Genomic DNA, 25,976 nt, shown 5'->3' with positions numbered 1-25,976 from the left:
TTGAATATAGTGAAAATAAAGAGGAATGATGGGAATAAATGATTGGAAGCAGGAAACAAAAGAAGACTCAAAGATGATGATTGACACTTCAGACTTGGGTGGTTAAAGGATTGACCAATTGATAAATTCAGAGGATAATAGTATCATTGACAAAACTAAAAAACAAGAGATTTTGGCGTAGAACTTGATGGCATAATGGGACATTCAAATGGAATAGAATGATAGGGATTATTTAATTAGCTGACATTTATAGCACTCTGGAATTTGCAAAGCACTTTACATACATGATAATATTTGATCCTCACAAAAGATTACATCTCTGTACCTCTGTACTTCTGGAGAGGTAGGTGCCACTATTACTTCCATTTTATCATTGAAGAAACTGAGGCAAGCAGAGGTTAAGTGGCTTGGTAAAAGTGATTTAAGGGTCACATAGCTAATCAATGTCTGAGGTGAAATTTGAATTCAAATTTTCCTGAGACTAGGCACAGTGCCCTATCCACTGTGCCATCAGCTTCTTCCTAATATTATAGGTATTATTACTTTCATTTTACAGATGAGGAAAATGAGAGCAAGAAAATTTACTTTATCTAGCTTTTAGTGAAACAGGAGATACTAGAAGCAAGATTCGAATCCATGACATCCTGACCTCCTGCAGCTTCTGGGTTTGTGTTTTTTTAATAATTAAAAAAAATTTTTTTTATTTTAATAATTATAACTTTTTATTGACAGAACCCATGCCTGGGTAATTTTTTTACACCATAATCTCTTGCACTCACTTCTGTTCTGACTTTTCCCCTCCTTTCTTCCACTCCCCTCCCCCAGATGGCAAGTAGTCCTATACATGTTAAATATGTCACCGTATATCCTAGATACAATATATGTGTGCAGAACTGAATAGTTCTCTTGTTGCACAGGAAGAATTGGATTCAGAAGGTAAAAATAACCTGGGAAGAAAAACAAAAATGCAAATAGTTTACATTCCTTTCCCAGTGTTCTTTTTTTGGGTGTAGTTGCTTCTGTCCATCTTGATCAATTGAAACTGAGTTAGATCTTCTCTTTGTCGAAGAAATCCACTTTCATCAGAATACATCCTCCTACAGTATCGTTGTTGAGGTATATAATGATCTCCTAGTTCTGCTCATTTCACTTAGCATCAGTTCATGTCTCTTCAAGCCTCTCTGTATTCATCCTGCTGGTCATTCCTTACAGAGCAATAATATTCCATAACATTCATATACCACAATTTACCCAGCCATTCTCCAATTGATGGGCATCCATTCATTTTCCAGTTTCTAGCCACTACAAACAGGGCTGCTACAAACATTTTGGCACATACAGGTCCCCTTCCCTTTTTTAGTATCTCTTTGGGGTATAAGCCCAATAGAAACACTGTTGGATCAAAGGGTATGCACAGTTTGATAACTTTTTGGGCATAATTCCAGATCGCTCTCCAGAATGGCTGGATTCGTTCACAACTCCACCAACAATGCATCAATGTCCCCGTTTTCCCGCATCCCCTCCAACATTCATCATTGTTTTTTCCTGTCATCTTAGCCAATCTGACAGGAGTGTAGTGATATCTCAGAGTTGTCTTAATTTGCATTTCTCTGATCAATAGTGATTTGGAACACTCTTTCATGTGAGTGGTAATAGTTTCAATTTCTTCATCTGAAAATTGTCTGTTCATATCCTTTGACCATTTATCAATTGGAGAATGGCTTGATTTTTTATAAATTTGAGTCAGTTCTCTATATATTTTGGAAATGAGGCCTTTATCAGAACCTTTAATTGTAAAGATGTTTTCCCAGTTAGTTACTTCCCTACTAATCTTGTTTGCATTCGTTCTGTTTGTACAAAGGCTTTTTAATTTGATATAATCAAAATTTTCTATTTTGTGATTGGTAATGGTCTCTAGTTCATCTTTGGTCACAAATTTCTTTCTCCTCCACAAGTCTGAGAGATAAACTATCCTATGTTCCTCTAATTTATTTATAATCTCGTTCTTTATGCCTAGGTCATGGACCCATTTTGATCTTATCTTGGTATGTGGTGTTAAGTGTGGGTCCTTGCCTAATTTCTGCCATACTAATTTCCAGTTATCCCAGCAGTTTTTATCAAATAATGAAATCTTATCCCAAAATTTAGAATCTTTGGGTTTGTCAAACACTAGATTGCTATAGTTGACTATTCTGTCTTGTGAACCTAACCTTTTCCACTGATCAACTAATCTATTTCTAAGCCAATACCAGATGGTTTTGGTGACTGCTGCTTTATAATATAATTTTAGATCAGGTACAGCTAGACCACCTTCATTTGATTTTTTTTTCATTAATTCCCTTGAGATTCTCGACTTTTTATTGTTCCATATGAATTTTGTTGTTATTTTTTCTAAATCATTAAAATATTTTCTTGGAAGTCTGATTGGTATAGCACTAAATAAATAGATTAGTTTAGGGAGTATTGTCATCTTTATTATATTTGCTCGGCCTATCCAAGAGCACTTAATATTTTTCCAATTATTTAAGTCTGACTTTATTTGTGTGAAAACTTTTTTGTAATTTTGCTCATATAATTCCTGACTTTCCTTTGGTAGGTATATTCCCAAATATTTTATGCTATCAACAGTTATTTTGAATGGAATTTCTCTTTGTATCTCTTGCTCTTGGATTTTGTTGGTGGTGTATAAGAATGCTGAGGATTTATGGGGATTTATTTTGTATCCTGCTACTTTGCTAAAATTATGAATTATTTCTAATAGCTTTTTAGTAGAATCTCTGGGGTTTTCTAGGTATACCATCATATCATCTGCAAAGAGTGATAGTTTGGTTTCCTCATTGCCTACTCTAATTCCTTTAATCTCTTTCTCGACTCTTATTGCAGAGGCCAGTGTTTCTAATACAATATTGAATAATAATGGTGATAGTGGGCAACCTTGCTTCACTCCAGATCTTACCGGGAAAGGTTCCAGTTTTTCCCCATTGCATATGATGCTTACTGAAGGTTTAAAATATATGCTCCTAACTATTTTAAGGAAAAGTCCTTTTATTCCTATGCTCTCAAGTGTTTTTATTAGGAATGGCTGTTGGATTTTATCAAATGCTTTTTCTGCATCTATTGAAATGATCATATGGTTTTTGTTTGGTTGGTTGTTGATATAGTCAATTATGTTAATAGTTTTCCTAATATTGAACCAGCCCTGCATTCCTGGTATAAATCCTACTTGGTCATAGTGTATTATCCTGGGGATGATTTTCTGTAATCTTTTTGCTAATATTTTATTTAAGATTTTAGCATCAATATTCATTAGGGAGATTGGTCTATAATTTTCTTTCTCTGTTTTCAGCCTACCTGGTTTAGGTATCAGTACCATATCTGTGTCATAAAAGGAGTTTGGTAGGACTCCTTCAATCCCTACTTCTTCAAATAGTTTATTTAGCATTGGAGTTAATTGATCTTTAAATGTTTGATAGAATTCAGATGTAAATCCATCTGGTCCTGGGGTTTTTTTCTTAGGGAGTTGATTGATAGTTTGTTCTATTTCTTTTTCTGAGATAGGAGTGTTTAGGATATTTACTTCTTCCTCTGTTAGTTTAGGTAAGCTATATTTTTGGAGGTATTCTTCTATTTCATTTAAGTTGTCGAATTTATTGGCGTAAAGTTGGGCAAAGTAACTCCTAATTATTGCTCTAATTTCCTCTTCGTTAGTGGTGAGTTCTCCCTTTTCATTTTTAAGACTAACAATTTGATTTTCCTCTTTCCTTTTTTTAATCAGATTTACTAAGGGTTTGTCTATTTTGTTGGTTTTTTCATAGAACCAACTCTTAGTTTTATTAATCAATTCAATAGTTTTTTTACTTTCAATTTTATTGATCTCTCCTTTTATTTTTTGAATTTCAAGTTTAGTGTTTGATTGGGGGTTTTTAATTTGTTCCTTTTCTAGCATTTTTAGTTGCAAGCCCAATTCATTGACCTTCTCTTTCTCTATTTTATACAAATAGGCCTCTAGAGATATGAGATTTCCCCTTATTACCGCTTTGGCTGCATCCCATACATTTTGGTATGATGTCTCATTATTATCATTTTCTTGGATGAAGTTATTAATTATGTCTATAATTTGCTGTTTCACCCAATCATTCTTTAGTATGAGATTATTTAGTTTCCAATTATTTTTTGGTCTACTTTCCTGTGGCTTTTTATTGAATGTAATTTTCAATGCATCATGGTCTGAAAAGGATTCATTCACTATTTCTGCCTTACTGCATTTGAGTTTGAGGTTTTTATGTCCTAATATATGATCAATTTTTGTATAAGTTCCATGAACTGCTGAAAAGAAGGTGTACTCCTTTCTGTCCCCATTACATTTTCTCCAGAGATCTATCATATCTAATTTTTCTAGTATTCTATTTATCTCTTTGACTTCTTTCTTATTTATTTTGTGGTTTGATTTATCTAATTCTGAGAGTGCAAGGTTGAGATCTCCCACTATTATAGTTTTACTGTCTATTTCTTCTTGCAGCTCTCTTAATTTCTCTTTTAGGAATTTAGATGCTACACTACTTGGTGCATATATATTTAATATAGATACTTCTTCATTATTCATTCTACCCTTTAGCAAGATATAGTGCCCTTCCTTATCTCTTTTGATTAGATCAATTTTTGCTTTAGCTTGATCTGAGATCAGGATGGCTACCCCTGCTTTTTTGGCTTCACCTGAAGCATAGTAGATTTTGCTCCAACCTTTTACCTTTAACCTGCATGTATCACCCCGCTTCAGGTGTGTTTCCTGTATACAACATATTGTAGGATTCTGGCTTTTAATCCATTCTGCTAACCGCTTCCTCTTTATAGAGGAGTTTACCCCGTTCACATTTATGGTTAAAATGACCAATTCTGTATTACTTGCCATCTTGTTAACCCCGGTTTATGCTTTTCTCCCTTCTTACTCCCTTACCCCCTCCCTTACCCCCCTTCCCAGTATTAAGCTTGTGAGCTCCCCTTGCTTCTCACAGCCCTCCCTTTTTCAGTATCCCTCCCCCCCCTTAGAGTTCCCCCCCCCAACTTACCCCTTTCCCTCCCAGTTACCGTATTCCCTTCCACTTAGTTTATTCCTTCCTTTTTCACTTTTCCCTTCTCACTTTTCAATGAGGTGGGAGAAGTTTCACCATAGATTGAATATGTCTAAAATTCTTCTCTTAATGCCAATTCTGAAAGCAGTAAAATACTCACTATTTTCATTCCTCTCCATTCTTTCTCTCAGATATACTAGGTTTTCTTTGCCTCTTCATGAAATGTAGTACCCCCACTTTCCCTTTTTTCTAGTACAATGTCCTTTCCACAACTAGTTTCTAGAACAAGGTATACATGTATTCTTTATACATCTTTACAGCCGAAATATAGTTCCCAAGATTAATCTTTACCTTTTTAGATTTCTCTTGAGTTCTGTGCTTGTAGATCAAATTTTTTGTTAAGTTCTGGCTTTTTCATCAGAAATAGATGAAATTCGCTTATTTCGTTGAATGTCCATCTTCTTCCCTGGAAAAAGATGCTCAATCTCGCTGGGTAAGTTATTTTTGGTTGCATACCAAGTTCCTTAGCCTTTCGGAATATCATATTCCAGGCCCTTCGATCCTTTAATGTGGATGCTGCCAGATCCTGGGTGATCCTTATTGTGGCTCCTTGATACTTGAATTGGGTTTTTCTAGCCGCTTGCAGTATTTTTTCCTTTGCCTGAGGGTTCTGGCATTTGGCCACTATATTCCTTGGTGTTTTGATTTTAGGATCCCTTTCAGTAGGGGATCGATGAATTCTTTCAATGTCTATTTTACCTTCTGTTTCTATGACTTCGGGCAGTTCTCTTTGATAATTTCCTGGAAGATAGTGTTCAGGCTTTTTTTTTCATCATACTTTTCTGGAAGTCCGATGATTCTCAGGTTGTCTCTCCTGGATCTGTTTTCCAGGTCTGTTGTCTTCCCCAGAAGGTATTTCACATCCTTTTCCATTGTTTGATTTTTTTGGATTTGCTTGACTGATTCTTCTTGTCTCCTCGAGTCATTCAATTCCAATTGTTCGACCCTGATTTTCAGTGAGGTATTTTCTTCACTCACTTTTTTAAGATCTTTTTCTAATTGTCCAATTGAGTTCTTTTGTTCTGTGGAATTTTTTTCCATTTCGCCAATTTTGTTTTTTAGAGAGCTGTTTTCTGTTTCCAGTTCACTAATCCTATTTTTCAAGGATTTGGTTTCTTTATCCACTCTCTCTTTAACTGACTTCTCCAGGCTCTTTTGCCAAGCCTCCCTCTCCTTTTGCAGAGCCTCCCTCTCCTTTTCCCATTTTTCTTCTAGCTCCCTTGTGAGAGCCTTTTTAATTTCCTCCATGAGATTCATCTGTGCTGAGGGACATAAGGTCTCCTCCTTCTGGGATTCACCTGGGGACTGTTTGTTTTTAGTCTCCTCAGGGTTTGGAGTCTGCTCTTTATCTGTATAAAAGCTGTCCAGGGTTAAATTCTTTTTCAGTTTCTTGCTCATTCTGTCTATTTATCAAAGACAAACTATCAAAGAAACAGAAGGAAAAAAAACCCCTTGAATGGAGGCTGCTTTCTTTGGGGGAGGGGCAGGGTATTCGTGAGGCACAGGTCCTACTGTGCTATGGCGCCTGCGCACTGAGATCCGAGCGCTCTGAGATCCGAGCGGGCTAAGACACTGTGGGGGAGGGGTGGCCAGGTCCCGAGAAACTCCAGCTGTTTGGGATTGTATTCTTCACCCCCGGTGTTTTTAGCTTCTCTGCTGGGCTGCTGACTTGCTCCTATAGCAAAGCTCTCACCGCAGAGACGGCTGCGATCGCGTCCTACCCCCTCTCCGCTCCACCCGGTTCTGAGCTGCTATCTGTGCTCTGGTTGCAGCTGCTGCCCGCAGACTGCTTCCAAATACCGTCCCCGCCCTCGCGCAAAAACAGACCTTTCTTGACGAGTCTCAAGGATGGTTTCTCTTGGTAAGTAATTGTATGGTTTTTTTTCAGTCGAGCATTAATTCAGAGGCATGAAATGAAATGAATAGTGAGAGAAAAACACGGAGATTACACAGAAGTGTATTTCCTCTCCGCCATCTTGGCCGGAAGTCCACACCATAATCTCTTGCACTCACTTCTGTTCTGACTTTTCCCCTCCTTTCTTCCACTCCCCTCCCCCAGATGGCAAGTAGTCCTATACATGTTAAATATGTCACCATATATCCTAGATACAATATATGTGTGCAGAACTGAATAGTTCTCTTGTTGCACAGGAAGAATTGGATTCAGAAGGTAAAAATAACCTGGGAAGAAAAACAAAAATGCAAATAGTTTACATTCCTTTCCCAGTGTTCTTTTTTTGGGTGTAGTTGCTTCTGTCCATCTTGATCAATTGAAACTGAGTTAGATCTTCTCTTTGTCGAAGAAATCCACTTTCATCAGAATACATCCTCCTACAGTATCATTGTTGAGGTATATAATGATCTCCTAGTTCTGCTCATTTCACTCAGCATCAGTTCATGTCTCTTCAAGCCTCTCTGTATTCATCCTGCTGATCATTTCTTACAGAACAATAATATTCCATAACATTCATATGCTGAGTTTGTGTTGAATATACAAATTGCTATAGTTATAACAATGGAAGATAGCTATAACCACTTAGTTTATCCTGTTATTGGGGTGTTCCAACTTTTCAGTTTCTGAATGAAATTGAAAAAGGTGGTTAAATTTAGAGATTAAAATACATTACTTTCCTTAACAGCTATTAAGTCTTTTCAATAATGGAGAACATAAGATGTAATTTCAAAATTTTATGTTAAACTGAACTGGAAATTAGGGTATGTAGACTTAGTCCTAGGTCTGTCACTCTCAGATGATGTTAGGCCTCCATTTTTTCCTATGTATGGCATGGTGATTAAAACATCAAGGTCCTTCTCATATAAGTCACAGAATGCTGAAAAAGGTAATGAGGAAGGGGCAGTTGTCTAGCACAGTGGATAAACTACTGGTCCTGAAGCCGGGAAGACCTGACTTCAGATGTGGCTTCAGTCACATAGTAGCTGTATGCCTGTGGGCAAGTCATTTAATCTCAATTGCTGAGAGAAAAGGAAGAAAGGAAGGGAGGAGAGAAGGAAGAAAAGAAGGAAGGAAGAAAGGAAAAAAGGAAGGAAGGAAGGAAGGAAGGAAGGAAGGAGGAAGGAAGGAAGGAAGGAAGGAAGGAAGGAAGAAAGGAAGGAAGGAAGGAAGAAAGGAAGGAAGGAAGGAAGGAAGGAAAGAAGGAAGGAAGAAAGGAGGGAGGGAGGGAGGAGGATGAGAGGAGGGAGGAGAGAGGGAGAAGGGAGGAGGGAGGAAGAGAGGGAGGGAGAGAAGAAAAGAGGGAAGGAAGAAGGGTGGGAAGAAAAGAGGGAAAGAAGGAAGTAGGGAAAGAGGGGAAGAAAGAAGGAAGGAGAGAGGAAAGGAAGAAGGAAGGATGGAGGGAAGGAGGGAAAGAGAGAAGAAACATAAATTGAGAGGAAGCTCCAAAGAAAGATAACACATGATCTTTGTCATCAAAGAGTTCAGTCTTGCTGGGAGATAGACTTGAAATAGGTTAATAACAATAGCTGGCACTGTATGATAAATGGCAAATGGGGGATTCAGACAGCAAAAGGAGAGAGAAGTTTCTTCAGATTGGTGTGAACAGGGACATTTTTTCAGAAAAGAAAAGTTTGCAAGGTGAAAAGGATAGCGTGTTATACTTGGATTCAGATAGTTTATTTTTGATTTTATGAACTCTGACTTTATGAACTTAATAGTACATGAGGCTCAATAAGACGTTTGGCTTTTCTGAGACTCAATTTCCTTATCTGTAAAATGGGAATACTTATGCTAGTAGTTCCTAATATTGGGAATAGCTAGGCAGGGCAGTGAATAAAGTGTTGTGCCTAGAGTCAGGAAGACTTATATTTGTAAGTTCAGATCTGGCCACAGACACTTATTAGCTGACCCTGCGCAGGTTGCTTAACCCTGATTGTCTCAGTTTCCTTAATTACAAAATGAGATGGAGAAGAAAATGGCCAACAACTCCAGTATTTTTGTCAAGAAAACTCCAAGTGGGATCTCCAAGAGTAGGACATAATTGAATAAAAACAAAAACCTGTTGTGTGGAAATCAAGGGAGATACTATCTATCTATCTATCTATCTATCTATCTATCTATCTATCTATCTATCTATCTATCTATCTAAAACGCCATAAGAAAAAGAATTAATGTTAAAAGATGAAAAGCTAATATTTCTTGGCATAAAATAAACTGAAAGTATTTGGGGAGCATGGGATCACAGACAATACTGACAATTCTCTTTGGAGTTTTGATTCTAATGGTAATTTTTTACAGAAGTACTACAAAGCCTGAGCCTTATATGGAAGTGGAGTATTTGATCAATTACAAGGTTTGATCCTAGGGGTGCTGTTGGGGCCAGCCTGCCCTAAATATCTCTCTGACATATATAATAGAATGCCTAAAATGCCATTATTCAAGAATCATTTCTTTGAATTCTCTCTGTGGTCCTTCTTTAAAGTGTAAAAGTAAGAATTCCATAAATATCCATAGAATGAATGACAGGATGAATGAATTAATGAAAGAAAAATATCCCTGTGATGTGACCCATCAAAACATACTGGAATTTGAGGGAGTTATCAGGTCCACTTTTCTTCTGAAAAGTGAACTCTGGACAACTTTCAAAATGGCACAATTGATCAGGATATGTAGGGAGACAAAAGGGACTAGAAAAATAAAGATGAATGAATAGAATTTTATTCCTGGTGATCTTTTTTAGAAAAAAAGAATTAAAAGCAGATTTGTGAGTATTTGAGTCAGCTAGATGATGGTAGAGTGGATAGAGCTCTGGGGCCTGGAGTCAAGAAGACTTGAATTTAAATCTGACCTCAAATACTTATTAGCTGTGTGACTTTGAGGAAGACACTTAACCCCATTTGCCTCACTTTCCTTATTTGTAAAATAAGCTGGAGAAGGAAATGGCAAACCGTTTCAATGTCTTTGCCAAGAAAAATCCAAATGGGGTCACAAAGAGTTGGACATAACTGAACAGCAGCAATAATTGTAAACATTTATAAAGGAATGTAGGGATCACTAAAAGCTTATGTGGCTTCATGAAGAATGGGTCTGTCTTGTCATATTACCCTAATTTCCATTTTTATAGGGTAACTAGACTAGGGTAGATCAGAAGCATCACAGAGACATCATTCACTTACAGTAGATTTCAGCAAAGCTTTTGACCAAGTCCCTCATGTTCTCTTTCTAGATAAAGTAAGGATATGTATAATAGATGAGAGTATAGTTATGAGAATTATGAACTGGACTTCATCCAAAGAATAGTCATTATTGGGTTTGATGTAAACTTGGAGAAAGGTTCCTGAGATCAGTTCTTAGATCTGTGCTTTTCAATGTTTTTGTTGTTTTAATGAAGGGATAAAAAAATGCTTGTCAAATTTTCAGGTGACATAAAGCTAGGAGGAATAGCTAACAGGTTGGATGAAGGACTCTAAGGAAGTCTCACAGGCTAGAACAATGGGCAGACATAATAAGATGAAATTTAGTAGGAATAAATAGGAATTACTTGGGTTAAAAAAAAAACCTAATTATGTAAAGGTTTGGGGACCAAAGCTAAACAATAGTTTGTATTAAGATCTCAGGTTTTAGTGGACTAAAGTCCACCAGTGTGATATGGTAACCCAAAAAACTCAATAATATTATGTAATACATTAAAGTAATGATTGAATTTATTGGAGAAGGTATGTTCTGTGATAATCAGCTCTTTACACATCACACCTGGACTATTGTATTCAATTCTGGGCTTAACATTTTAGGATGTGTATCCACGATTTAAGAGGGCATATAATGAAAGAAATCACATTCTATTACATGTAAAGATTGCATAAAAATATTAGAAAAGAGACTTAAGGCAGAAGAGGAATTGGACTTGGCTCAGGTTGGCTCAGAAAGCAAAACTCAGGGAAATGGGTAGAAGCTAAAGAAAGTTCAATTTGGTTTCAGTATTAATGAATCAATCAATAAGCATTTTTCAAATGCATACTTTGTTCTAGGTACTGTGCTAGATGTTGAGATACAAAACCAGAAATGAACACTGCTTGCTTTCAAGAAGCTTATATTCTATCAATAATATAAAATAAATACAAGGCTATATTACTTATTCATTCATTCATTCATTTATTTGTTCCTTAATTTATCTCTGTGTGTCTCTGAGTCTCCCTTTCTGTTGGTCTCTGTATCTGTCTGTCTTCTGGTCTCTGTCTTGTCTTTCCTTCCCTTCCTCCCTCTTTTTCCCTCCCTCTCTCCCTCTCTTCCTTCCTTCTTTCCTTCTTTCCTTCTTTCCTCCTTTTCTCTCTCTCTCTCTCTCTCTCTCTCTCTCTCTCTCTCTCTCTCTCTCTCTCTCCCCCGCCCCAATATAGTAGGGGAGATGGCAAAAACCACCAAATGGGTGATAATAAAGGCCCCGTGAAGAAAATGACACATGACCTGAGGAAGAAAGAAACTAAAGGATTCTTAGAGATTGGACTTATGAGGGAGTAAATTTCAAGCATGGAAATAAAAAATAAAAGGAAAAAACAAAAAAAAGTTAAGAGGTCTCTTAACAAATAGAGTTGAAGGGGAGCCCCAGGGAGATCATCTCCTAGTGGAAGTCTTTAATTAGAGACAGGAGCACTGGATTTCTGGCTGACCACTTGTTAGACATATTATTGATGGGATCAAGGATGGGTTAGATTAGGTTCTCTCTGAGGTCCTTTTCAGTTTTGAGATTCTGTGTTTTGTAAAGGAGAGGAAATAGATGCAGAGGTTAAGTTGAAAGACATTTACTTCAAAACTCTGTAGAATTTATGTAGCCATCAGTCATGACCACAGCTGTAGAGAAAGGCTGATGATTCCAAAATACTCACCTTCCAAGATCTGGCAGACTCTCTCTTAAGTTGAAACTGTACCAAGACACCTCTTCAGTCATTTATTTTGGGGACATCTTTCCATAATTAAGGAAAGAGAATTCTGCTAACAATCAGTGGGACCAAAAGAAAGGCTTACTTTTTGCTGTTGTTATTCTAAAATATCTTGTCTCTGGTACCTCACATGATAGAGTTCAATATTCCAAAAAAATGTCCAAAAAACCCCATTAATTAATTAATTTAAAATAGATACTTATTTTCCAAAGAGTTTGTCAGCTAGAAAAATGTGGTTCCAATTCATTTGCTGGTCTAATAAACTGCATATACCCAAGTGTAAGGAAGCTTCAGAATCTTATAGCTCTTGTCATTATACATCATTTGTGACATATTCTGTTTTGTAAGTATTGATCATTTACTAATAGCCTTTAAAGGGATTGGAAGTCCCTTTATATGTATATATATAGTACATAGAAACATGTATATATACACATCACATATACATACATACTCTATTTGTTTACCCATCTATCCATCTATGTATTTACTTTAGCAGGTTGTGTAGGAGGCCCTCTTAAATAGCATGTTGATAGATAGGAAGACCTTATATACCCTCATCACACAGAGACCCAGAAAAGCATTAACAAAATCCCATAAAATGTTTTTTTGAAGTACCACCTTTTCTTGAGATTTTCCTCCTTGAATACCTTCCCCCCCACAACCAGTAGCTAAACTGAGGAACTCCTGGTCCATCTCTTTCATTTATGATCTTATAAACCCTATGAAATCACTCAAATTGTAGTGGTGCAAAAAATGAAACGTTCTAAAATGTAATGCTAATAATATTTTCAGCTTAGAATTCCTTTGATGATCCTTCTCTTCATTCAAGGCTCAGCTCAGGAGTCAGTCCCTTCATTTAGTCTTTCCTAATTCATCTAGCTAAAAATATTTTCTCCTTCTTAAATTATCCCAAAACATTTTAGGAACATTTGGAAGAAGAAGTTTCCTTATTAAGGAATTCTCTATATCAGTGGAATTACAAGTCTCTTTCCCCCTTGTACCATCCTTATGTCTATATCATAATGGATGCTCAATAAAGATCAGCTGATTTCAGTCTAATTGCCATAATGTACTGCTGCCAAACCCAACACAAACTTTCACTTACCAGGGAGAATTATCATAAAAATAGCTTTCCTGCTTAAAAAAATCCCCACATTCTATATATCACTCCTGGCATCCTGATCATCTAAAACTGTGTCTCTGGAAGCCTCCTAAGGAATTCTTCTGATTGACTGTTAGAGTTGAATTAGAAAAGTTGAAATTTAAGTTGAATAAACAGTTGTTTAGAATTTTTAGAAAATCCTATGTAGAAGAATTTTTCAACAAATAAATCCAATGAACATTTAAGAAGCTACTTTGGAAAATGTAGTGAGCTTGGGACTAGGGATTTCTTGTTTCCATCCACCTTATTTCAGTGGTATAGGGACCTCTAAAAATTGAAACTACTTGTACCTTCCTGTACCTTCTACTGGAGACTGGACAGGATAATGAACACTTAAGTGATTTGTTCAGAGTGATCCAGACAGGATTTGATAGAGATGGACTTCAAAGCAGACTCATAGTTCAGCTCTTGGCCATATCCCCACTCAGAAACAGGCTGTATATAGAGAAAAACAATTTAGTCCTTACCTTCAAGATGGGTATATTTCACACTTGAGGGAAGAGGATAGATATAACAGTATAAAAGTATATATTAATAAAAGAATGCAAAGTAATTTCAAGAGAGAGAAAATAATTGGGAGAATTAAGAAAGACCACAAGTAGGAGGTGGACTCTGAAGTTTTCTGAAGGAAAATAGGGATTCTATAGTACAAAGCAAAGGTCCTTGTGGAGATGTGTTTTGCACTTTGTCCACGTTAATTAATTAAATATGTGTCTTGCCAATAGATATCTTAATAAATGTCCTTCATTGCTGGCCAAGTAGCATTTTCCCCAAATGCTTTGATGCAAGAGAATTTAGACTAAACTACAGTCTTCCCTTAGCAGAATGTAGGCAATCTTAAAAAGCAACAATTTACTACCTGAAGAAATATTGCCATGGTTCTCTGGAAAAAGCTGCAGTCTCCACTGCACCCATCAGAGGCCTGCCCACAGCGACATGCACTAATCTAAGCAGGATTATTAAAACATAAATTCCTATGTCTTTTCTTCCTCTCATTGGGCCTGAGCTTCACGATGTTCATTAGATAGTAATATGAGGTTATATAATCTAATTTTTATAACTCTCGAAGGATATTGTGGGTCAAACATTAGGATAAGATTCTAACCTTTAGCATAAGGAGAGTGTCATTTTTTATTTAAAAAGACAACAAAGTCTAATGAGAATTATTATCAGAAATGGGCCTAATAACTAAGAAATCTTCTTACAGGAGTGTTACTGTAATTCTCTTGCATATTGATGACCTGTTAGCGGCAGCAGCAAGCTAATGATATCCTGGGAATTTGTAAAGAGTATTCTAAATAATGCCCAGCACATATATTCTAGAAATCAGGACTGAGGGAGTTATGTTTTATATTTAATCATGCTTCTTTCTTATAGATATATGGAACTGTCACATCTGTTCAACTGACTGCCTGAGCAATGATGGGGAAGGGGGAAAACCAGTCATTTCTATCTCTTTGGTGCTATGATAGCCAATCATGCTATGATGACTGGCAAATATTTCTGTGGGTGCTGGGAGGAGTTTCTCTGGAAGAGGTGGGCATATTTTTAATGTAAATAAAAATGACAGTATGAAAAATGGTACATGGCAGACATTAATAACTCATTGAGTTCTCTTGGTGAGTGGCTAAACTTTTAAAATTAAAGTTGGAAATATTCCAGAAAAATTTTGGTTTTCCCTTTTCTTCCTCCACTCTTTTTTTTACCCCCTGCTCCCCCACCCTAACTCCAAGGAATGAGTTTCCATTTCCCAAAATGGATCTTTATTTGCTCTCAGGTGAAAAGTCCAGAATAAGGCCTCAAGGTCCATAAAGTAAAATGATCATCAAGTGTGGTGTAGTGAGAGGAAAACTAAACCCTTAAGTCAGAAAATGATGGTCAAGTTCTGATTTTGTTACTTGCTGTATGATCCTATTAACCTCAGTTACAGTCTCTCTAAAATAGGAATAATAATATTTATCTCCCAGGGTTATTGTGAGAGTTAAATGAGATAATAACTACTTAGCACAGTTCTTGGCACAAAGTGAGTTCTATATAAATGTTAACTGTGATTATTATTATCATAATCATCATCATTATTTGGAATCAGAAAATCAGGATGAAGTTGTGATTTTATTACTTATTGTGTGAATATGGGTAAGTGTGAATATGAGCCTCAGTTTCTCGTCTATAATTTTAGAAGAATTATATTTGTACCATTTACTAGGCTATGAGATACTATGAGTAAAATAGTTAACAAAGATCTCACTGACATTAGGGCAGAAGAACTGAGATGCTTTGAAGCTTCATTAAACATAACTAATCTTTTGGCCAGTTTACCACACTTGGCAGCTACAGTGTCTGGAGCACTCAAGTACATTCATCCAAGGAATCATACTACAATGTAATACAGCAGACTTTTAGGTTTAATTAGACCTTATCTGTTTGGAGTCTCCCACATTTCATCAATCAATCAATCAACCAACAAGCCTCTATTAAGTGCTTATTTTGAGCCAGACATTTTTTCTAAAGATTTGAAATACAAAACTAAATGGATCCTACCCTCAAGAAGCTTAATTCTAATGGGGGAGACAATATGTATACATACAAAAAAATTATAAAATTTATTTTGGGGAGGGAGGGCAGGAGAGGAGAACAGCAAGAGTTTCGGGAAGAAACTAATACTTAGTATGAGTTTTTGAAAGAAACTAAGGGAAAAAAGGTAGAGATGAAAAAGGAATGTATTCTAAGCCTAGATATCATCCAGTACAAAACCATAGCACTTCGTGTATGTAGGACAGTAAGTGAGAAGGAGAATAAAGTGTAAGAAAACTGAATTTGTAGCATATGGGCTGGTTGTGAAGCTTTAAATGTCGCACAGGAATTTATAGTTGACCTCTGATGCAATAAGAGACCATTAGAGTTTGTTGAGTGGGAGTGGGGTGGAGTATGGCACTGTAAGATTGAGCCACCTAAATAAAATCACTTGTAACTAAATGGAGGATAGGCTGGAGTGGAGAGAGATTTGAAGTAGGATGGCTACCTACGGCAATAATCTAGGTGATAAGTAGTGAGGGTGAGTTAATTTTTCTGCTCACTGATTTCAAATTCCAAATTACCATCTGTGAAGCAGGAAGGAAAGTGCATTAGATCAGAGGAACTCGGTTCAAATCTCGACTCCATTGTTTCCTTTTCTGATGTGACCACTTTTCTTCACTTGTTTTTCCACATCTGTGATATGAGGGAGTTAGCTTAGAAAATCTCAATTTTATAGAATCTTCTTTTTTTAATCTAAATATATGGCATCATTTCTCTCCTACGTTTTTCATTCTAAGAATTAACCATTTGTATTTCTTTTCTATATGCTTGGCTTTGTAGTGTTAGTTATATTTTTTAACTCTTTACTTCTTAAATAGTAAACTCCTAGATTAAAGGAATGATATCTAATCCATTTTTTTCAGTTCCTACTGTTCCTAACCCAAGATATTTGTCCATAGTGGGGTTCCTAAAAAAAATATACTCCATTACTACTCACAACTTACAATATGATGGAAACTTAGGAAACAAGAATCTTGTTCACCTTAAAGCACTATAGAAATACCAGCTGCTAATATTATTGTTGTTATTGCTGGCAAAATTGCCTTTGACCAAAACTCTCCATTCAAGTGCTGAATTCAAGCACTTTTAATTTCAAAGATCAGAAGGTAACCAAAGAACAAAAGAAAAGGAAGATGATTGCACTCTTACGACTGGATTGGTCGGGTACTCTCTGCCCTTGCCATTGCATCTTTTTTTTGTAGTTCCTTCTAGGGAAGGAAATGCAAAGGTTAGGCATTAGCATCTGAAAGTTCTTCCCAGTTAATCTAAATCCTTCATGCTATAGGCTAAGTCCACTTCCTGAGCACTTTTCATAAATGACACATGGGTGGCAATTATCTTTAAAAGTGGCTATTACTGGCAAGCATAGAAGTTGACAGTCTTTTAAGTTTTCAGAAGTGTGTGTCATTATTCCATACCATATAGACTTCCTGCCCTGTCATCCTGCATATTTAAAAACCCATCTTGCAGCCCATCTATTTGAAATACATTTAATCCATTGTAACAGTCAGGACATCAAGGAAAACTGTACATGCAACTTCTAATCAATACTCTAATAGAAGAAAATAACTTAAGTAAAGATGACTTGAGCATAAACTTCAGAACAAAGACCTGACTAGATGATCTGTAAAAGCCTGTCTAGCTCTTGTTTTCTTTAGCTCTGAAAGAGAAAAGGATTCCAAGCATTTTTTGGCACCCACAAAACCAAATATTTACAACTGCAGCATCCTAACTCTGCAAATATATTTCCTTGAAATCTTCTGTATAATTAGAGGAAAAAAGTTTTAGTGAAATCTTTTCAAACCAATTAAACAGCCAGTATTTATTAATCACTTATTAGATGCTAAGAACTGTGCTAAACACTGTCAATAGACAGATAAAGATGAAACAATCTCTGTCCCCAAAACACTTATATTCTTTTGGAATGCTTGAAAATGATTGGAATTGTGGAAATTATGTGTACATTAAGTGGTACATATGAAAAAGATACAAAATAAATCCAAGAGGTATTTGGAGGGAGGGAGGGAAGTAATTAGCAACTAGGGAAATACAAAAAGGCTTCATATGAAAGACATGTTTCAATATCAGTTCCTTGGAGCCAACATTGATAATTACAATTGCTCAAAGTTTAGCTTCCTTTAAGTATTCTTTTCATTTCCATTATTGAAATCAATTTATATATTACTTTGGTCCTTTTTACCTTGCTCTGATCAGTAAATAAATTTTCTCATTTTTCACTAAATTCCCTATATTCATATTCTTACTGCAAAAAAAAAAAAACTCCATTACATTCATATAACACAATTATACACTCATTTCCCAATCATCAGATTCTTGATTTAGAGACAGAAGGGACTTTATAGGTTATTTACTCTATACAAATAATTTTTACAGTTAAGAAATTTGAGGTTTCAGGATATGACTACTCATAGATATAATGTTCTATGCAACTTTTTTAAAGTGCTGCTATGAATATCTGGATATATAAGAAGTATTCTTTCTGTCTTTGGCTTCCTTGGAGTATATGCTAGTATAATTTAAAATTACATTTTCAAAGAGTCAATAATTCTCGTTTTCCAAGAAAAGCCATTATTTATCAAGTTTATTTGGTGCTATTTTCTTAAAAGAACTCCATACTACATCATGAAACAAAAGAATTTTAAACTATTTGCAAAGAGCTAATGGTGGTGATTGAAATTAAATAAAACCTCCTGTTGTCCTTGCAAAATTCCCTCCTCAAAAATGAACATTTTTTGGGGAAAATTTTTGCTAAATGCTTTAACATGGAGATCTAGATGGAGGATTCAAGTTTCAATTAGAAACATCTTTCTTTTTTCATTTATTCCAGGAGAAATGTTGCCTGGGTGGTCTGATGTGGGAATCCATTAATTTTTCATGAGTTGTACGCATCCTCTCTCTCTCTGCACCCCTCTTCAGCTCTCATCAACACGGAGGATGATTAAATACCCAAGTTAAAAGGCACATAAAAGGTACTTCTTTCAGGGGGAGGAGACAGCTCTCCATTGATCCATAAACGAGTAGCGCCTTATAATCTGAAACAAGGAGGAGGTTGACATTTTAAAGCAAGGTTTGGGGATTTGCCAACCCTGGCTCCCTTCTTCTGGATGGCTGGCGTGTGTCTGGCTCTTACTTAGTGCAAGACCAGAATAAAGAGTTTTTCAATACAGGTTGACTTAGCATGTGTATGATATAGGGGTATTTCCCTAAGAGGTTCACCTAACCTTGGAAGCTCAATATAATGGATGATGTCTAGGTATATCCCACAATTAAAGAAAACCCTTATAGAATCTATAAAGTATCCCTAACAATAAGACAAATGATTTGAGATCCCAGACAAATAAAGTAAACTCTATAAGGTTAGATTTCCTCATCTATAAAATGAAAGAATTGAATTCACTGAAGATTGCTTCCAGCTCTAGATCTGTGACCCTATGATTTTTGTTAGGGGTGTTTATTCACATGAAGCTCACTTCTTAAGGCTTAGTCTGTATTCTGGGAACGAAAGATACTGAATAGGCACAAAGCTTGCTTCATTGAATTTCTGCCATCTTGTTATGATGATCTTGTGGAACAAAATGCCAAGTGGAACCTTGGCCAGAAGGGTGGGGGAAAAAATTCAGCTACTGGTGGGTAAATACTGAAAGAAAGAAAGGAGAAAAGAAAGTGGTTATTTCCTTAATGCCCACTGGGGTAAGAAATACAGTGTACTCTATCTCATTCCAGATTTCCCTCTAAATCAAAGAACTCTGGATTTTTGGAGGCTTTAACATCTAATTCAGATTTGAAAAATGGACTTAACATTTGTCATTATAATATGGATGTACCTAGTTTAACTTTTAATTTGCTACATCTCTAGATTTCTCCCTGCTGAATTGTGCTTTTAGATTAGTTTTTTTTCCTCTTCCCCATTTGCAGCTGGATTAGAAGTAAATTGCAGCGAATGTTTCAACAGATGTTGGAATCAAATGTTCATCTTAAAACACCAAGAAAAAAAAATCAACATTTCATTTAGTTTCAAATATCTGATATTAACACCCATCAGATAAGACAAATAAAGATTAAGTTATTTTGCACAAAAACATTCTCTTCTTTTACTGTCCTCTTCCCCCTCCCTTTATACTCTCCTCTAACTCACTTTATTCTAATAAAAGTTGCAATAGTGAATAAGGCAGAAATGCTAGTAATTATGGACACCAGAGAGATAGCTGTGTTTCCATTCAAAGGAATTGGTTATCTATAGGTCCAATATGTGAGATTCAACTTCATATTGATATTTCTCCATGTGCCTATTTTCACATGATAGGATCTTAGAATTTAGAGTTGGAAATTTATTTAGGGACAGCTGAGTCCAACTTCTTCATTGTATAGATGAAAAAACTAAAGCCTATGAAAATAATATGACTTGCCCAAGATAAAACAGGTAAGCTCCTCTAACTATAAATCCTGTAGGCTACTCACTGAACAAAGGTACGTTCCTGACAATTCTATCTTTATAACCTTTATCATACTTTGATGGTACATACTGGTAAATGTTTATCAACCATTTTCCTGAGGTATAAAATGTGGCCATGGCATTCTTTTTGTTCTTATTTTTGGAGGCAATTTTGGGGCTAAATAATTCGCCCAGGGTCACATAGCTAGTAAGTATCTGGATTTGAACTCCACGACTAGTGCTCTATCCTGCTTGCTCTCTGACTCATTTATACGTTCAATCTGTATTGTTAACATTTTCCATGGTAACTTTTTTATATCTAGGTAATCAATAAAACAATAATTCAAACCCCAATCTGTGGCACTATTTGCAAAGTGTAAGTGCTCATACTAAAAATTTAACAATCAGCTCTTCTGAGCAGATAAGAGCTGCTTCCAGCCCTTTCCTGAGATACATCCCAGCCATTGAAACTACTCTTTGTAGTTATTCAGTGGATCCAACTTTTTGTGAGCCCTCATTTTTTTTTTTTTTTGACAAAGACATTGGAGTGGTTTGCCATTTTGTTCATCAAGAAATTACACTGAGGAGATTCAATTGTGAATGGAATATCTAACAATAATTGGCAGTATCTATAGAGCTCTTTAAGGTTTGCAAAGCTTTTATCATATTTATCTCATTTTATCCTCACAATAACCCTGAGAGAAGAGAGTTATTATCTCCATTTTATCAGTGAGGAAATTGAGCCTGAGGAGAGATTAAATCACATGCCCCTACATCTAGTGTCCAAGGTAGGATTTGAAACTTGAACTTCCTGACTCTAAGCCTAGCACTAGAGGGAAAAGGGTGAAAAGTGCAGGAATCAGGAAAGCCTGAATTCAAATTCAGAGATACTTGTTAGCTGTACAAGTGAACCTGATAAAATCACTTAATTTTCCTCACCTCCAGTGAGAACAAAGCTCAGTTCATGAGAACAAAAGGCAGTTGAATCTCATTTGGAGGAATAATTGTTTAAAGTCAGGTATCTGAATCATAGACTCTTGCCACTGTTAGAAAATGAGTCCACCCAGTTTCTTCTTCTGCCTTTGTACTTGGCACTGGGATGAGCTTGGGAGTTATATAACACAATTCAAATCAGATGTTTTGAGGGTCTGCCAGTCTTGCCTTCTTTGTCTGAGAGCATTGTCTGCAGAAATCAATAGTCTCCCCACTTCCCTAGGGGATAGCCACACCCCAGACAAATAAGCTTAAGGTCTGTGATTCCCTTTCTTGGGTAAGAGTGGTGAAGTTGGATATATCAAGGGATCAAGGGTCACGTTAAGCCTGCAAGCATTTACATCATATCATATGATCATATCATGAATCATATACTTCAATATGTCTTCCAGAGGACAGTTAGCCTCCTGCAGCCTTCCTCCCATTTCAGTCACATATACTCCTGAAGTTTAGTGAGAGAAGGAATTCTACCATTTCTTAGCTAGTCGCCAGCATTTATTGCTACTACTCTTCTATTTTCAGGAGGGTTATCCTTGATGCTCTAATCATCAGAAGGAGTTTCCCATGGGAATCAGCTAGGAGAGTAGGGATGTTCCCAAAGGTCGGGAGGTGTTAAGATTTAGGGTTTTTCCAACTCAGGTCCACCCCCCACAAAGATCAGGGGGACACAGTCCTATTGCATCACTTCTATAGTTTATTACTACTACTCTTAGACTCCTTATATTTTCAGGAGAGTTATCCCTGGTGCTGTAATCAAAGTATAGATAAATTAATAGAAGACAATGAAAAGGAACCTCCACGTTTCAATTTAAGACCACCTATGGGAAGCTTGAGCAGAAATCTACCAATCATTTTCCCTCAAGATGTTATAAAAGTTGAATGAATATGACTTTGAAGATATCCAATATCTTTGTTCTCCTCTCAAGAAATGGTACAGCAGAAAAAGCATTGAATTTGAATTCAATAAAGATCTGGTTCAGATCTCACTTTTGAAGCTCATTATGACCTTATCCATAAACTGAAGAGAATAATATTTTAAATCTTAGTATATTATTATTGTTGTTATTTCTTATTTCATGAACTTCCATCTAATAATTGTATTATTATTATTATTGTTACTATTTCTTATTCCATAGTATTGTTCATGTGTATTTCATGTGTATTATTATTACTATTTCTTATTTCATATGTATTATTATTGTTATTGCTGCTTATTTTATTAGCTTCCATTTAATTATTGTATTATATTGTTGTTATTTCTTATTTCATGAGCTTTCATATAATTATTGTAATAGCATTGTTGTTATTTATTATTCCATGTGTATTATTGTTATTTCTTTAGCTTCCATATAATTCTTGTATTATTATTATTATTTCTTACTTATGTGTATCATTACTGTTGTTCTTATGTATATTATTGTTGTTATCTCTTATTTATATATATTATTGCTGTTATTCTTATTTCATGCGTATTATTGTTGTTATTTCTAATTTCATGTGTATTGTTATTGTTGTTATTTCTTATTTCATGAGCTTCCATCTAATTATTATATTATTATTGTTGTATTATTATTCCATTAGCTTCCATCTAAAACTTATTAAACAGGGTGACTGTTTTTTTGGAGGATATTATCCTCTGAAGGCAATGAAGAAATGAGTTATGGACCTGATTGTTGAGGGTTCTTCTGGATGATGAGAAAAGCACCTAAAGCTTTTCCTTAGTTTTTTTTTTTTTTTTTTTTTTTTTTTTTACCCTGAAACTCTCCCTGTGGCTCCATCAGTCTAAAATCCCATATGCCATCTGAGAATACATGATTGACTAGAATACCCACACCATTTCTCAGCATGCCTTGACTTCCCAAACAGAATGCCTATTGTTGAGCATGAAGAGAATTTTTCATGACTACTGTCAAAATGCCTATGGGAACTATCTTTCTTCTCAAGGTCAAATTAGTCTTTGAAGACTATTTTGTGATTGCTGAAGGAAAATTATTTTTGTCCTCCTAATGATAATAGATAGAAAAAGAGCTTCAATTCTTTTTTTAAAATTATTTTTAGAGTAAATATGAGAATTAATAAAAAAAAAACTAAGCTTAGATGATAAAATCATGGAACATACAAAGAGAAAAACCCATTTGTGACATATTTTATTAATTAAAAATTAACTTGTGTTTTCATTTTACAGTTTTAAAAATAACTTATGTATACTTTTTCAAATATTGTTGCCATTTTTCTCATAATTCTCCCCCTCAGTAGAATCCTCCCTTGTAACAAAAGGTTATAGCTAATTAACAGAGACACACTGATGAGGAACATATGCCTGATTCTTATTCTCTAGTCTACTGCTTCTTCAGCCAGAGAAAGAGAAATGTTAGTCAATACCCATTTATTAAGCACATACTATACACACATTAAGCCAGACACTGTGTTACACACCGGGTATAAAAAGAGGCAAAAGCTAGTTCCTGCTCTCATGGAGCTCATCATGGTCTTATGGAGCCAAATTTGGTCATTGCATTGGTCTGAATTAAGACATTTTTAAATTTTGTTTTTCTTCACATTTTTATGATCATTTATGTTAAACTCTTTGTTCTTCATTTCACAATTTATAAAATGTTTTCCTCGTAACAATCTTGTGTGTATCTGCAGTATGGGTGTTACTACCCCCATTTTCAAGATGGGGAAAATGAAGCTTAGAAAACTAAACTAAATAGAAGGTCCAAGGTCACTCTGCCTAGGAAGGGATGGAGTCAAGGTTGTTGACTTCCAAGTTGAAGGCTCATTTCACTGTTCGCTGTCTCTCTCCAGTGATAGTTAATGACCACCTGTAACCTGTAGCACAAGGATATTGCTACAGGTCAAAAGGCATTTGCTAGCTTTCAGGTTGCAACAAACCATATTAAGTTATGTTACAAGGAAATCCATTTATTTCACTTGCCATGGGAACAAGAGACAAAACTATAATAGGGGGAAAAACAACACCATTGTAAACCCTTGTTCCTTTATTCCAATTTGGGGAAAAACATTAAAAGAAAATAAACCCGTAAAAAATAAAATGTTAATTGATTTTCATAGTTACTAAAGCCTAACAGACTATTTCCAAAAAAAAAATCAGTTCCAGAAAATCACTTGGCATGGAGACTCTATATGAGTTGGACTGTCTTCTCTTTCTATTTTACTGCTCCTTGTGTCATACAGCTAAGAGAATAACCAGTATTCCCCATCAGTAAACAAAAAAAAAAAAAAAAAAAAAAAAATTCCCGGAAAAACAACACAAAGGACACAGAATGATGACTTAGGGTCTATTCAATTTATTTTGGGTCCTTTCTTTTATCTTTCTAATTGTCATTATTAGGATCACTTACTTATTGGCAAAAGACCCATCCTTTTTTCCCATAAGTCCTTGCCATTTAGTACCACTCAGATGCATGGCTTTGCTACAGCAGAAAGATTGTACTTGTTTGTATAATCACCAGCAAATAGTCTCAAAAGCTGAACGGCAATGACATCATTGTCCACATGACCTCCTAATTTAGGTTAAGGCCATCAGAAAGATAGGTCAGAGATGGAACCCAGCCAATGTGACTGTTACTGACTTGGGCTGTCAAAGACATTAAGACCCTCCACTCTGTCAGCCTTCTCTCCCCTCCTTTCCTTTCTTTCCCTTATCTCTTATCTCTTCATTCTCCTCCCTTCTTAATTCATTTAGTGGGAGGAACTCTGCAATCTACTGACACTATCTAGTACCTAGCACTACACCATTTCTATCAAATAAGTTCTTATTTACCAGATTTAATTAGTCTCGCCCTGTCTGACAACAGGAAGAACGCTGGATGAACAGTCCGAGTTCAGATCCTCCTTCTCTGTCACCCCAGTTATGTCATCTATAAAATGTGGGGGTTGATTACTTGACTCTGGATTTATGATCCCCTATTCCTGCCCTCAGTCATGCCCAGGGGCAGAATAAGCATGGAGTCATGAGGTAATTTGAAGGGGGAGAGAATACTAATAAGTAAGCAGAATTAGAGAAGTTTTCATGTAGGAAATAGGATGTGGATGAAGTTTCAGTGGAAGATGAGAATTCTGAGAGTGATTTCTTGGCATGGAGGGGAATTCATGTGAAAGAGAGAGAGAGAGAGAGAGAGAGAGAGAGAGAGAGAGAGAGAGAGAGAGAGACAGAGACAGAGAGACAGAGAGAGACAGAGAAAGAGAGAGACAGAAAAATAGAAATACAGAGAAAGACAAGTAACACACACAGAGAGAAATGCAAACAAAGACAGAGACAGAGACACAGAGAGAGGCAGAAATACACACAGAGACAGAGATAGACATACAGAGAGAGATAGAGACAGAAAGAGATAGAAAGAGATACACACAGAGGCAGAGACTCAGAGAGACAGAGATAGAGACAGAGAGAGACAGAGATGCAGAAAGAGAAACAAACACACACACACACATTCAGGGATAAAGACTGAGACACACAGAGAGACAGAGATAGACAGAGACAGAAAGAGGAAGAGAGAGACAGAGAGAGAAAGAGAGACAGAGAGAGACACTCAGAGAGAGAAACAAATACACACACACACACTAATACAGAAATAAAGACTGAGACACACAAAGAGACAGAGACACACACAGAGAGACAGAAAGAGGAAGAGAGAGAGAGATACACCCAGACAGACAGAGACAGAGACAGAGAGGCAGAGAGATAAGGAAAAACAGAGACAGACAGATAGACAGAGGCAGAGACAGAATGACAAAAAGGGGAGAG

General features: G+C 36.0%; 1 long non-coding RNA gene across 1 annotated transcript; it reads left to right on the top strand.

The window, feature by feature from the left end:
• On the top strand, positions 1-18,817 carry LOC127547141 (uncharacterized). Its single transcript, XR_007950080.1, has 3 exons — positions 1-343; positions 557-665; positions 18,608-18,817. It is a non-coding gene; the product is annotated as an uncharacterized LOC127547141 (long non-coding RNA).
• Positions 18,818-25,976: the final 7,159 nt, after the last annotated feature.

The sequence above is a fragment of the Antechinus flavipes genome, chromosome 2 (assembly GCF_016432865.1).
Source record: "Antechinus flavipes isolate AdamAnt ecotype Samford, QLD, Australia chromosome 2, AdamAnt_v2, whole genome shotgun sequence".
NCBI lineage: Eukaryota > Metazoa > Chordata > Mammalia > Dasyuromorphia > Dasyuridae > Antechinus > Antechinus flavipes.
The sequence above is the reverse complement of the archived record's forward strand: the minus strand, read 5'-3'. Positions and strand labels throughout refer to the sequence as shown.